The sequence below is a fragment of the Nelumbo nucifera genome, chromosome 8 (genome assembly GCF_055504915.1).
Source record: "Nelumbo nucifera cultivar China Antique chromosome 8, China Antique-T2T, whole genome shotgun sequence".
Taxonomy (NCBI): domain Eukaryota; kingdom Viridiplantae; phylum Streptophyta; class Magnoliopsida; order Proteales; family Nelumbonaceae; genus Nelumbo; species Nelumbo nucifera.
In genome coordinates this window covers 19,093,739-19,110,335 of record NC_142656.1, presented here as the reverse complement: position 1 = coordinate 19,110,335, position 16,597 = coordinate 19,093,739, and positions in this window count along the sequence as shown.

The window sequence follows — 16,597 nt, the reverse complement described above, 5'->3', positions numbered from 1 at the left end:
ATAAGCAATTTTTAGTTTTTTTGCCGTTATTACTATTGTAAGCCCCTCGCGTGCAAGGCACGTGCATGTACGTGACACGCGGAGACTAAAGAGAGGGCAGATGAAAAATCGTAAGTTGAAGGGCCAAGAGAATTAGGGTAGATCAAAATAATGACTTAGCGGGAAGAATTTTCTATATGACTTTATTAGGCTCCATTTGTTTATAAAATTTCATTTATTTAGGTAAATGCATTTATACAGCTAAATGCTTTTTGGGTAGCATTTCTTACTTACATATGTTCTTTTGATTTTCTGGTAAATAATATAGCCTTTTTACTTACATATGTAAATGCATTTATATAGCATTTCTTACTTACTACGTGTGAGATGGGTAGGTTTTACTTGGGTAAATGAGGTTCTTTTTTACCATGGAGCCCAATACTTAGGGGGCATTCTTATTTGTTTATTTTGAGAGGGAAAGTTGGTTAATGTAATTTTGGTTCCTAGCGACCAAGAAATCCATTTTCTTTTTTTAGATTTATGTGAGGACCATGGAAATTTTATTTTTATGGGTACCAGTTATTTTCCTAGGGCAAATAACTTTTCCACAAGGGAGGAAGTTGCCAACACTTGAATGGGTATCATCATGCCTTGCTATACTGCTATGCAGTGTGCCCCAATTGGTTTGCCTCCTTTTTGGGTATGGCACTTGATTCTAATCAGCCAAGAATAGCGATACATTGGTTTAGCTCCTTGGTTTCTAATCTATATAAATATATTAAGTCGAAATGTGTACGAAAAAAAGCCTGAGGAAGCAAGAAATGGAATCTAACAGTAACTTTTGCCTTTTTCCTTAGAAATTATAAGAATGTCACATAAAAACAAACCATGATTGACATGTAATTGCCCTTATGTTATTCAAAAATTACATGGCTACGACATATAAGACAAACTTTCCAACTTGTAATTGACTCTATAATATTTGAAAATTACAGCAATGCCATATAAAATTATTTACAATTATGCCATCCTACAAAATAAAATGTCATCCCTCTTTTCTCTGCTTAATTTTCTCTTTCCTCCTATTCTTTATCTCAACTTTTATTTATTCATTTGTTTATTTTTTATTATTATATAAGCATTTATTTATTTAATAAAATTAAATAAATTATTTCAAATCAATAAAATAAAAAGATTTGATACTGAGAGAAAGATTTTAATAGACATTTATTTATTTATTATCTAAGCATTTATTTAGTTAACAAAAACAAATGAAGTGTTTATAAATCAATAAAATAAAGGAGATTTGACATTGAGAGAAAGATTTTAAAAGACAATTATTTATTTATTTATTTTACTAAATTATTTATTTTTATTATTATATAAGAATTTATTTATATAATAAAATTAAATAAATTATTTATAAATCAATAAAATAAAATAGATTTGACATTGAGAGAAATATTTTAATAGATATTTATTTATTTTATTTTATTAAATTATTTATTTCATTATTATTATATAAGCATTTATTTAGTTAATAAAATTAAATAAATTATTTATAAATCAGTAAAACAAAGGAGATTTGACATTGAGAGAGATTCTAATAGACATTTATTTATTTATTTTACTAAATTATGTATTTATTTAGAAATAATTTATTAACAAATTATTCTCTCCCCTTGAGCCCAATATTTAGGTAGGGATCAATGGGTCGGGTCCAACCCAACGGATCCAAACTGATTGGGTCGGTTCTAGTTCTCAGAACTGGAACCAATGGGCCAATTCTGGGTCCTAATTACTATCAGTTTAGAATATATATATATATATATATATATATATATATATATATATATATGTAATTTATTTAATATATTATACATTATACATTATATATTATAGATTATAGATTATATATAATGTATAATATATTAAATAAATAAATTATATACATACTATACTTATAATATATATAGAACATTTAATATATATTATACATAAATATTTATTTTTTATCTATTATAATCGGGTCTATCAGGTTAGACCCGATTATCTCGAGAACCAATTGGTTCGGTTCCTGTCCAAAAATTACAAACCCTGTCGGGTTTGGGTCCTCGACATTTCATGTTGGGTCATTTTTTGGTTCCAACTAGTTTCGACCCAGACCCGATCCATTGATAGTCCTATATTTAGGGCTATCAATAGGTAGGTTTTGGGTCCCCTTGGCTCCACCCATGGGTTTGGGATTAAACCTATTCATAGGTCACATCGGGATGTGGCCTTTGCATTTATATCAATTGAACATATTCATGTCCAAATTTGAGCATGATTGGACCATCAGGCCTAGATCTTGAGCCCAAGTCCGACTAGGCCTGTAAACGGATTGAATTCGAATCAAATCAGGCTAGATTCAAATTTGAAACCAATTGTGAACACTAATATTCGAATTAGATTCGATATCCGACAGATATCAAATATTTTAGTTCGAATTCGATTTCGATTATCAAATCGAATATTCGATTCGATTCGATTCAAATTTGACCGATGGCAGTGGTGGTTGGTGATGCGGTGATGCTGGAATGTTGGCACTCTCGCAATATTATCTTGGGTTGTAGTCTTAGAGACAAGACTACTGTAACCGACGATGGCAGTGCAACGAAGGAGAGATAGAGGAGAAGATGATGATTGCCGCCGATGATGGTGGTTGCCGTTGAGACTACTATCACTCGACTACTATCATTGACGTTGTTGTTGGTGATGGTGGTTGCTCAGGCGGCTATGATGCTGAATCGGGATTTGAAAAAGGAGAGATAGAGGAGAAGGTTATTATATGAGATATGAGAGAGAACTGGGGAGAGGTAGAGGATGAGGGGCGATGGCCGGTGACCAGTACTCGACCGTCAAGTCGTTGATGTGGCCGGTGTGGTTGCTCGAGTGGCAGCGGTGAAGGGAGGGTTAAGGTTTGGAAGGAGATGGAGATTGGAGACAGATACAGAGATTCAAATGTTTCATGTTTGCGTGATTCAATGCAAAATGAGAAAGGAGATTCGAAAATGGAGAATCTCAAATTTTTTTTATTTATACATTATATATAATCTATAATGGAGAATTCGATTCGATGGTGTCAAATTTCGGATTTTTGAATACCGTTTTCAGGCCTAATCCCAACCCCCATATAAAGCCCGAAGCTTGACCAAGAAATTGAGAAAAAAGATTTGTATTCTTTATTTAACAACAAAATTGATTTATTTATATTAAATTGACTTCAGAAGTGAAAATTTTAATTATTTATTTATTGTTTTATTTTATTAAATTAAAAATATTATTATCCATCATTTTTATTTATTTAATTCAACATGCACCAAATATTTAGGGTTGCCAATGGGTTGGGTTTGGTTCTAGATAACTTGGACTAGTCATATTTCAATAATAAATAAATAGTTACTTATTTATTTTATTATAATAATTAATTGATTTATTTATTTTACAAAATTAAGTAAATTATTATTAATAGATTTATATTTATTTACTAAATTATTCAATTAGTTAATAATTTATTTTACTAACAAATTATTTCTCTTTCTCCCCGAGCCTAATAATTTAGGGCTATCAATAGGTTAGGTTTGTGTTGGGCAGGGGCGGAGCTAGGAATTTCTTATGAGGGGACTAAAATCTAAGTGGATTGGGGGGAGGTAATTTAGGTCTATCAATAGGTTAGGTCTAAGTTGGGCAGGAGGAAAGCTAGGAATTTTTTTATATGAGGGGTGCCAAAATTTAAGTGGATTAGGGGGTAGGGGGAATAAATATGGATGGCCATTGGGGGGGGGGGGGGTGAAATCGTTGGGGTGGGGAGTGGAGGAGTGGGAAAATATACATGAAGAGTGGGGATTTGTTGGGCCATAGGGGGGCCATGGCTCCTTGGGGTCCCCCTGTCTCCACCTCGGGGTTGGGATTAAACCTATTCATATGCCATGCTAGGCTTTGCCTTTATATCAACGGAACATAATCAGGCCCAAGCCTAAGCATGACCGGACCATCGGGCCTAGATCTTGAGCCCAAGCTCGACCCCCATATAAAGCCCAAAGTTAGGCCAAGAAATTGAGAAAAAAAATATTTGTATTTTATTTAACAACAAAATTAATTTATTTATATTAAATTTGACTTCAAATATGAAAATTTTATTTATTTATTTATTTATTTTATTAAATTGAATATATTATTATCCATAAATTTCTACTTATTTTATGTAAGTCTTTTTCCTAAAAACTATTAATTAAAAAATTACCTTTTGCAAATTCATTTCTCCTATACAATAATTTAGCTTTTGCGAGCCCTTCTACTAGTAGCACATTGAGCAAGTGGAAATTAACAATAGCTTACTCCTTTTTGCTATTCTTTGTAGGGATGGCAAACCCTACCCGGTGGGTACCCGCCCCCACCTGATCCCAGGGCAGGTCTTTTTTTTTTGTTTAAAGGATGGGTTTTGAGATTCTACAACCCATACGAGTACAGATAAGGTACAATATTAGGCTAAACCTGACCCTCCTCAACCTACACATTATTGGAAAGCATATAAACTTTATATATTAGGTGTTAAATTTAATAATATTTTGAATTTTATATGAATGATAATTGATAGCTTGTGTTTTTTATGTCTTAATCAAATTAATTGAAAAACTTGTTGTTTATTTGTATTATTTTACTTATTTATTGCTTATATATAACAAGAAATAATAGGAAATTAGATGTGGCTTCTAAACCCAACCCACCCCTTTTCTTGAATGTGGGGAGGTAAGGTTGGGGAGGGCATTTTATTTTCATGTACAAGGAGGGTTTGGATTCTCTAATCCCCATACGGGTTTTGGGGCAGGTACAGGTTGAGAGGTTTAGGGAAGTGGATAAGGCCTAGAATTTACAAAACCCTCCCCAAACCCACCTTATTGCCATCCCTAATTCTATGTTGTTGTATCTAGACTAGATCAAACAGTTTTATTTTTGATAACTTGGAGACTAATCCAACTTTGGTGCTTGATCATGATCACAAGATTCAGCAAGACTTGAGGCTAGTGGTTTCCACAAAAATACCAGCCCATGATTCTTCAATGATTAGTGGGGATTCTTTCATCCCTAGCAGCGCCCCCCACGAACGTTTTGCCTTTGTTTGGACGAATGGAAGTTTTTTAAATGGAATTCATGATGGGTATTGAATCTTAATAACATTTTTGAATGAATCCTTTATTGCAACTCAACCAATTTCTAATTTTCCTAGATTTTGTTGAGTATTTAGCGAGAAGAGCTGGTTTGTAAGCTATTGCTAAAGTGTGATAATGTCAATTTCATGTCTTCTCTCTAAACAAAGAGTTTCGAAAAGCATTCAGACATCTCTTTGAAGACATTTTACAGGAAGCTTCAGGTTTTGATAGTGTGAGCTGGGTTTATGTTAATCGAGTTTCTAGTAGCGGTGCCCATTTACTTGCTAATTCTAAAGCCCAATCTGTTTCTGGGTTCAAATTCCCCCCGCCCGTTTTCTTTTTCTTTTTCTTTTTTTTTTTTCTTTTTTTTTTTTTTTAAATCCAAGCAGTGCTACACAAGCCTCGGGGTAGCATATCCCAAGAATCACAATTACAAATAAAACCTAGCGGGGGAGGGAGATCCTGGATATTAAAATTTAAGGAGTCTGAAGGACTGAATTGGGCCTGATGAGCAAACCAATCAGCAGCTTGATTCGCCTCACAAAAGACATGCCGGTACTCTAAATCAAACGCGAACTGGGTCTTCAAAGTAGTGCAGTCTTCAATGATGTTTTGTATACTCTACGACGGTTGAGTTTCTCCACGAAGACTGGAAATGACGAGCTTGGAGTCCCATTCTATAATTATGGGAAAATCTTTGAAGTTTAAAGCCATATTATGGGCTTCCCATGCAGCCCAAGCCTCAGCCATATTTATTGTGGCTTCACCCAAAAAATATGCCTTTATATCTAAAACTTTCCCATCATAATTTCTAGCAATGGTCCTCACAACACAATTGAAACCATTTATACAAGATGCATCAAAATTAATTTTGATTGTGTTGCATTTTGGGGATTTCCAAATAATCGGTCGCCACTTCTTAGAACACTCTCTAACGAGTTCAATTTGATGAACTTTTACATTCTCATAAAAAGCCATTCTTGCTTTCTCCAAAACCTGAGGGGGAGTCTCCAACTTTTCAAAAATCTTTTTGTTTCTATTCTTCCAGATGAACCATAATATAAAAGCCGTTTTTTTTCTAATTTAAATTCCTATCTGTGGTTCAAAACTCTCTCCCACCAATCTTTCTTATATTTCCATCTTCATCTTTTGGACTATCAATGTTAGGGTAAACCATCATCCAAATCTGTTTAGAATAGGTGCACTGGAAGAAAATATGGTTGATATCCTCTAACTCACCACATGTATCACAAGTGTCCTCTAAATTAAACCTCTTTTTCTTCAAAAACTCCCTAGAGGGAAGCCTACCTCTTAAAAGAAGAAGAAACAATTTCAGCTTAGGGGGACAGCATAGCTTCCAAACTTTAGAATTCCAATTAAATGAATCATCGGTGTCTCTATTTTCCATTACTTTAGAAATATAAACCGACTTAATGGAAAAATTACCTTTTGGTTCCAATCTCCAAATAAGTTCATCATCCTTATTCACAGAGGGAATAAAGATGGATCTAATTTTCTGCCAGGAAAAAGTAGAAACAATTTCTATTACCTTTTCCTCTCTTCAAACTTTCCACCGATCGTCAATACATTCACTAACCATTAACTCCGGATTCTCAATGTTTCCATCATTATTTTCTTCTACAAGGGGTGAATTTCCCACCCATTTGTCATTCCAGAAATAAATTGATTTACCATTTTCCAACTTCCACCCTATTCCTCTTTTCAAGACTTCCCTTGACTAGAGGATTCCTCTCCAAGCCCAAGAGATTCCCTTTTTAATACTAACAGTTCAAAAAAAAAATTATTTTCAAATATTTGTGCTTTACCACATTGACCCATAAATTATCTTCATTTTTGAAAATCTTCCATCCTAGTTTTGCAATATTTGCTTCATTTACCCATTGAAGTTTTTTCAGCCCCAGCCCACCTCATCTTTTTTGGGAGCAAATACCATCAGAGGAAAGTTTGGAGAGCTTCTCGTTTTCTTGTTTTTTCAGCCCCAACCTACCCCATCATTCCAGCCTGTTTTCTCGTTTTTCTTGTTTTAGAGAGCTTCTCTATTATGATAAATCTTGTATGAACTCTGTTAGTGATTTTATTTCAATGGAATGAGTATCTTTTTTTACCAAAAAAAAATCAAATATGATAATTTAAGAGGTCATAATTCCTAGTTAGATTCATTTATAACGGGATCAAATGTGTATCCAACCTAATCCAATCTAACTTGATTTAAATATTTGTGTTGTATATATTATCAAAATTGTTTTTTTTTTTCAATTGGGGGTAAAATTACATACTACAGTCTAAAGATTATAGGGGTATCAGGAATGGGGCAAAGTAGCTAGGGTTCACATGAGACCTACAGCTTATTAGTCAGACCCATGCGATGTGTGGGCTTTATTTATAAGCAAAATTAAGGATTGAGTTCTATGATATTTCCAATTAAGCCCAGTTCAAGTATTATTTTTTGGCTTATGTCTAGTTTAATTATTAGATCACAATCTAATTTGTGCTTTAGTGAGAGTAGCCAATTTCCTATGCTCTAAATAAATTTGTACTAATTTTTGTATCTTAATGTTGGTTTTTTATTAATTTTTATTGGTTTATTATTTTTTACACTATTTTTAGGTAAAATTATAAAAAACCCTCCTCTTATATCTATAAACACCTTTGTGTCTGACCCTTCCTAATGGTTTTAAAAAAAAAGTGCAAATACCTCCTTTCACTTGGCTTTTCAATAACAAAGACAATGAAATTACCAAAATATCCTTGTCATTGTAAAAGCATTATTGTACACAATTTAAAGTTTCAACTTTACCCTCCACTAATTTATTTTGTCACACAACTTTCAAAGAGTAATTTTCCCTAATCTTTTTGGATGAAGTTAGGTAAAAGGCCAAAGTGAAATAAAAGGAAGCAAATCTTTTTTAAGGTATTTAGTAAATTTACATGTGAATGAATTTGGCTAAAGGTAAATTTGGTATTTTAAAAAATTAATACATTACATCAGCATTTTTATTTGGAATGCTAATGAAAGGAAGGCTTTGCACCTTTTTTATCAAAATAAAAGGAGAGGTTTTTGTTGTCAAAACATAAGGAGTTACATAGGATTGTTAGAAAATCCCTAGAAGTTTTATATTTTTTCCTATTTTTAAATGGAATTTAAATTGATTTTAAATTAAATAAATTATATTTAATATATATATATATTGTTTTTATTAATCCTTATTACATTTAATTAACTATATTAAGCTTTTATTTTTCAATGGAACTTAAGTTGGTTTTAAATTAGATAAAAATAACTATGAAACTAATAATTGTTATATAGTTTTGCATTTGTTCTATATTAATTTTAAATTGATATTAGTTTTTAATTTATCTTATTCTTTTTTACTAATTAAATTATTTCTATTATGTTAACAAATATTTTTTATCAATAATAATTAATAATTATTTTATTTTATTTAAGTAAAACTTATTAAATTATTTTTGCTATGGTTAATTAATTTTTATTATTTTCAAATGGAATATAACTTTTATGATGTTTCACTCAATGTTTTGAACTCGTCATTAACTCAAATGGTTGAATCATTCAAACCATCACTCAACCTCATTTCTAATTAGCCTTCAAGAAAAAACCTTATTTCTAATTATGGGTTTTTTAAAACTCACCCTATTTGACCTGCGTGATTGAACCGTTGACCCTTTTGACATAGCCATTAGGTTACATGTTACAATATATATAATGCATTGAAAACTTCTGAAGAATTTAGCTTTGTGCTTAGTTGTTTGATTGGGGATTATCTTTTTCTTTGTTTTGGATAAAACTTTGTGCAATCTTTGCAACCCCACTATACCAAATAAAAAACCTCAATTGTTGGCTTTAAAATTTAATTTTTGACTTTTATATTTATTAAAAACTAAAAACAAATAGACCTTATATTCTACATTTATAGATGGATGATGTGTCATGGTTTGACTCATCCAACCTAGACAATTGATCGATAACCTATGACCTAGAAGCAAAAACTATTCAGCCTCCAAGATCATTTTTAAAACACTGATTTTATTTGTTGAGTAAAGTAAAATAATATTTATTTTGAAATGCAAATTACTTGATTAATTAACTCAAAATTAACTATTTTAAAATGGAAGTAGATTAGTTAGCCTAATGATGTATCATTGAAAATCTCCATTTCAATATAATTAATCTTTATTAATAATTATACTTTTAATGTAAATATATCTAATGTATTTAAAGTTATAATTAAACTGAAATGGATATAGACATAGATATAATTAATGAATTTTAGGCAATTTAATGGAGTAATAGAGGGAAGAGAGAATTAGTGGCATGACTTATTAAAGGAAAGAGAGTTAATGGCATATAATTAATAAGTGATAATTAAAAGATTGAATGGTGAGTTAATGAAGAGAGTGTGAGCTCCAAGAAGTTCATGGCCAGTTCAAAGAGTTGGAGTTGCCACCCATTTTTTTAGAGGAAATGGGCCCTCATTTTCGGGTTTGGAAAGATTCGAATTAAGCCTTTGATAGTGACTCCTTCCTTAACCAAGGGAAGCACATAACTGAGAGATTTTGGGTTCAAAGGATTGGGAGAGGGAAAGTGTTAGGCACCCCTCTCTCCAAGCTACTGTAGCAGCCCAAAATGGGAGAAGTTTAGGCTCAAATTCTGGAAAAACACAAATTAAAAAGATTGTTCAAAACTCCTGAAATCTAGCAAAAATGTTCCCAACTTCGCCTATAATTGATTTGAGATGATGTTATCGAGTCTTAAGTACTAGTTTCCCTAAGACCCTCACTTCTCTACCTCTTTTTTTCAATTTGGAGGAAGCTATGAATGCAAGTTTTTCAAGATTTTAGGACTTTAAGCAATTTGAAAATAAACTAAAAGCAGAGAGAGTTGAATGGGAGGCTTACCTCTTGTGTACAACCTTGAAACCAACTCTCCAGCAACTGAAAGGACTTCAAATGAAACTTGAGCAAGGCAGGAGATGGGATGAACGCTTCTAGTGTTAAGTTTGGAAAGTAGGGGATGAGGCTTGAGCTTGGCTTTAAGGATTTCGGGATTTCAAGTAGAATGGGGTGTTACAAAAGTTGGAAAACTACCATTCCCCCTTCTCTCTCTTTCTTTCTCTAGGGATCTCTCTCAGGTTTCCTCCCTTCAGTCCCTCCCTTATTGAGCTTAAATTAGATTAGTATTTATAGAGAATGGAAGGGGGGTCAAGTCTGAATTCACTCAACTACAATGCTTGAAATTCCACAAAGATTTTTCCTATAAATAGGTAAAGATTCTTTAAAGAAATAGGTGTCCAGTTAGGCTTTCCTGTTTGGTGAAACCTTGTCTTCAATTTAAGGATGATTTTCATGGGTTTTGTGCATACAATGGGAGCTTAGAGTGTGTCAGACGTTGCAGCCCCGTATTTGGGGCTGATAGTGGCAAAAAACGTAAATTTGATGAACTTTTAAAAGCCATTTTGTTTTTTATTGATCTTAAGTTGGGGTCTGTTTGGAATTTTGAGCTTTTTAAGCATATTAGGCTCTATTTCACTGGTCCAGGTGTTCTAATGGGTCAAGAATGGGTCTGACATCAGCCATCACCCTTTTGAGGCTTTAGGTTGGGACATATGACATGGCAAGTTAATCTGGTGCGTCAAAATGGTATATTTCTAGTTTAACGGTCAAATGGGTGAATTAGGATGTGAAATTTGATGTTCTAGGGTTTTTTTGGGTATTTGAACAAATTGGTGATGTCTAATTGATCAAATAGGCTCAGGATGATTGAAATCTATGGCTAACAAGTTCGGATCAACAAGATTTATTGAAATATAATCTTTGTTTGATGAAGGGTCAAACGGGGGAATTTTGGGATGAAATCCGGTGGGTTGGCACTTCTAGATGTCCTGAATTTAATGGAAGTGATGGATCTTTGATCAAAGGTGTAAATTGGTTGTTTTAGTTCAGATCATGGTCTTAGCTTATGATTTTTCAATCAATGAATGGCTTGAAATGAAATCTTATTTTTTCAACGGTCAAATGGAGGTGTTTGGTCATGAAATTTGATGTGTTGGGGTTTTCTAGGTCTCCGAATATAGTGGTAAGGTCTGATTTGTCATGTGAAGTTGGGATGTTAGATGATAAGCTCTAATTAATAAGATTTACTAAAATAGGACATAGGCTCGATGAGGGGTCAAACGAGTGAATTTTGAGCTACAATTTGGTAGGTAGGCATGGATTAAGGGGATGAGTCAAGTGGATGGTTCTGATTTGAGAACGATATGGTCGATCTTGGTAATCATTCAGGGCCATCGGAATGGGATCTTAATGTTTTTGCGGTTGCTTATCGTAGATTTATGGTGTGATTCACTAGTTGATTGATTCTTAGTGGTCTTGAGGTGATGGGTGTGTTGGATTTGATTTTGAGAAGTTGGAGTTTGAATGTTGTATAGATCGGGGCCGTTTGAAAGGGGTTGACATGATGAACGGTGGATCTTTGGAGTTTAGTTACGAAAATCGATGTATAACTAAGTTATAGTTTTTCAAGTCTGGAATGATATTTGATTGGATGTTGATGTTGATCTAAAGGTTGTTTTGCCTTGTAGATTGTGTTAAAGGAGGGTATTTCAGGTTTTAAAAAGTCTCAAGTTGAACTGGTTGTATTTCTAAGTTTTTGGAGTTTAAGAGGGGGATACAAAGAGGTAGGGTGAAGGGACCGAACAAAAAAGTGGGTGCTAAGAGAGAGTTAAAAGTTTTAAAGGTAATTGGCCACTTGAGTTATTTTGTTAAATTTTAAATTTTAAAAAATCAGAAAAAAATAAGTGCAATTGAAAAGAAAAAGAAGTGCCAATTTAGTACATTCCATTTTAATAAATAGAAAATACATTTTCTGAAACATGAACCAATGAAAAATTAGTACATTTTTATTTTAATGTGATTAATCGAGAATTGGATTTAACGTATGAATGTACCATAATTGAACTCTTCATTTTGTTCATGATACACAACATAGAAATTATTTTTTAGTTAATTTTATTGTTAATATAATATCTTAATCAATTTTAGTTTAATTTAATAGTGCTATCAAGGCCAGATTATAATACGAACCACTTATAAATCCAAAGGATAAAGATTTTATTTTATTCTGACTTACTAATAAATCATATTTTAGCCTATCATCCCCGAGGGAGGAATCGAGATTTTCTGCCATCAAAACACGTTCCAACTTCCAACCCTCCACCAACTTAAGAGTTGGAACGTGTTTTGTTCGTAGGTGATCCGGATCCTGAGGGGATTCAATCCCAACTCCCAAGTCTCCGCCACAGGTAACAACAGACCTTACCAACCAAACAGTTGGCACTTTGCAATAAAGCCTTGTGTCGAAGTCTAAGTAAGAATTAACACGTATGATCCTTGAGATGTATTGATTATCAATGCCACGAATTAGCTAGTGTTTGGTTTGCGACTTGGTGATTAGGTGCAACCGGTGGAAGAGGATTTGCTAAGGCATTCCATGTTCCCTCAAATAATAAGTGCAATAAATGTCAATTATGCTTCTTTTCCCTGGTGGCATCTTTCTAAGTCGACTCTTTTGAAAGCTATGGTTTCTCCAGGCCATTCAGGACCTTAAGCCTTTGAGCGTAGTTGACGTCGTGTCATGTGTGGATTTAAAAACTTCATCATACATTTAAGATAAGATGATAACGATATAAGGATTCATTTGATTTGCCGGAATAGTGTCTAGCAACAATTTGATTGCTTGGGTAGAACCTGAATCTTATTTCCATTTTTAGTAAAATAGCATTTTCCTTATTTGAGGGAATGGTCATTTTCTCTCTTTCTCTCCAAATGAGAATCCATTCCAATTAATTTGATTCCAGTAATTGTAACCTTATAATATATGATAATGATATTCTGATTTAACTTTTATGACTTGTATGGGGTGATATGATAAATGTTTTGATACAAAATCAAAAATAAATAAGAGGCTGAGGAATAAAATTCTTATAAGCTCAACCATTATTAAAATGGCTCTTAATTAAGCATAGTGCACAAGGCTCCCACCAATATAGGGTATGGGAGAGAGATAGATGCACACGCTCTCCAAGATTTGAACCTTAGTCACCAATTCTAAAATGCAACAGTCCAATCATTGGGTCAAGGCCCACCTAATAGCTTTCAACCTTAATGTTATTTTACTAAATAATAACTTAATTATGTCTTATTCTAACAAAAGTAACCACCTAAATGTTATCTATAATATATATAAAATAGATACTTGTCTGTTTTGGTGTAGGTTATAAAAGTTCATTTTGATTTATATAATGTTAATTTATATCTTTATTCTTTAGTTGATATTTAAGTTTTACTAATTAAAGAAAGATGCATTTAATTAATTAAATTGGGCAAAACCAACAACCCAAAATTCAAATAGAACCCTAGTCCTATCCAATTAATAGTAGCCATTCAAATTTTTAATTTTTTTTTTTAAATTTCAAACATACTTATAAAAAGAGCTTATTTTGCACATCTGCAGGGCCGTTTCGGTTTGGACCAAAAACTTATTACATGAATACATGAAGTAGAGGAACATGGGCATGGGTCAAGTTATACACATATTTAAGGGTCTTTGTGTAAGCTAAATTTGCCAAGTGAAAGATTCTTGGGCGTGTTTTAGGATTCTTGCTCGTAAGGTTGTGTGTAATGAATTATGTTTTTTTTTTTTTTTTTTTTTTAAGTCACACTACATGGGATTAAGGATTTAAATATCAATACAATGCGTCTAATACGGGGCGTATCGACCCATATCGTGTTGTATCAACCGATATGCACCAATACGGAACAATACGAATCGACGTGTTTCTCGCGCACGCATTTATTTGTAAAAAATGCGATTGGAGTGATTCAAAAACAAATCACCCAACGTTAAAGCCTTAACCACACACTTGATCCACTAGGCCACTTTTCATCTTATGAAATTTAATGAAATAAAATAACTTTCTTCTATTATAGTGTCCACATGTAATGCAGAAAAATTACATATGTGTTTAGCAATTCCAACAAAATAAAAAAATAATATTCAAAACTAATATTTTATAAACTAATAGAATAAATAATTTCTTAAATCCACATTTATATCAAACATTTGTTTAATCTCAAGAAATTTATACGAATAAAGATATTAATAATAGAATAATTATTTTAGTACTTAATATTTATAAATTTGAACATGATATGTATCTTAAAATTTTATAAAATATTATTTAATATTTTAACTTGAACTAAATATAATTATATATATTATTTATAAAAATAATATTATTTACAAAAACCTCAAGAATATAATTTATGGAAATCAAAATATTAATAATGGAATAATTATTTTAGTAGTTAAGAATTATGAATTTTCATATGATGTGTTCCTTAGAAAATTTAATATATTTGATATATTTTAAGTTAATATTATATATTTTTACAAAATTTTAATTTATATTTTAATTACATTTTATAGTAACGTGTTTATTGTTTACAAAAATAAAAATATTGTTAACTAAACATTTGAGAATTAATCTTAGTTGAATTTTGGTTAATATTAAAAATTAAAAATACTAAATTAGAAAATAACCGTACAATAATTCACATATAATAGTTGCATATGTTTTGTGCCTTGAAATTCAGTAGAAAATAACATAATAATAGATTTATGCATGTATTAATTTGTAAAAAAAATATATAATATGTTATAGGATTCTTGATTGATACACTATCAATAAAATTTTATGATTCTTATGCATCCCACTATAACATAATCGATATAGTAATTCACATATAATAGTTGCATATGTTTTGTGCCTTGAAATTCAATAGAAAATAACATAATAATAGCTTTGTGCATGTATTAATTTGTAAAAAATATATATAATATGTTCTAGGATTCTTGATTGATACAATATCAATAAAATTTTATGATTTCTATGCATCCCACTATATTAATTGTAGTATATTTTTCATATATACCTTTAGAATATACATTTTTTATGTATTTATACATTAATTATGACTATTTTAATCTTAAAAATAATGTTATTAATATATTTGTGGAATTTATATGCATTTTTCGGCGTATCCATATTTTTTCGTCCGTATCCATACGTTTCCAAAGCATATTCATATCCATATCCGAGTGGCCCGATACGATACCCGATATCGATACTTCAATTCTTGCATGGGATAACTTTGAATGTTAGGGGCCAACAACATAGGTTGTTGAGAGCATTTTTAGGATGGGTGTGTTCACCTATTCATTCTCATGTCTTTCTTTCTTATTAAAATAAAATAAGCGACAATTACTAATTTACCCACTCTCATGGTAACGTGACTTTCCCAAAATCACTCTCAACAGCTAAAGTTTTTCATAGGAATATAGATATATTCTCTCATCATTGGTTGCATAGCAATTATGCACAGCTTGCAAGCAACAGATCGAAGCACACCAAGCTGCCAAAAGATGTATTGGTTGTTTCATTACTTAATAACATAAATCTTTTTCAAAATAGGTCAAGGGATTAGTTTTAAGCGAATTCGCATCTCCGCCCCACGACACATCCCCGCCGTGTATTGGGAACATCTCCCGATGATAGTACCAGAACTGATGATGTCATCATAGGGAGATGTTCCTAATACACAACAGGGATGTGTTGTGGGGCGGAGATGTGAACTCATTTTAAGCATGCCCACCCCTTGAAAATGATCAAGTCTGAAACACCCTTTATTTGGGCTTTTGAGCAATTCCCAATACGATACACCTGATATGGAATGTATCATATGGAAACTTTGAATCTTAATCCTCACAAAATTGTGTTAAGACCGTCCTCACATACTTTTGATGCCTTGCATCGGGAATATCTCTGTACTTGAATTTTTGGGAAAGTTCCATATTAGTACTTTGTAATTTGGGCTTAGTGCCACTTTCCTGAACTTTAAAATGCGATAATTCAATACCCAAACTTTCAAAACGTACCAATCCAATACCATCTGTTAACCAATCCGTTAACCAACCTTTAAGTTGCACTTGAAAAGACAAATTCCCTTACAGTGTCATCTAATTTTCTTTATCAACCATCCAAGTGTTGATAAAAAATGAACAGTCCCAAATCCTTACTAGTTCTATTCAAGAAAGTTGGGGTAAAGAGGCAAGGATTTGTGACTGTTCAATTTTTATCAACATTTTGATTGTTGATAAAGAGAATTAGATGACACTTGAAAGGTATTTGTCTTTTCAAATGCCACTTAACGGCTGGTTAACGGACTAGTTAATAGTAGGTAATGATTTGCATGTTTTGAAAGCCCAGGTATTGAATTATCACATTTTAAAGTTCAGGGACCAAAATGGCACTAGGCCCAAATCATAG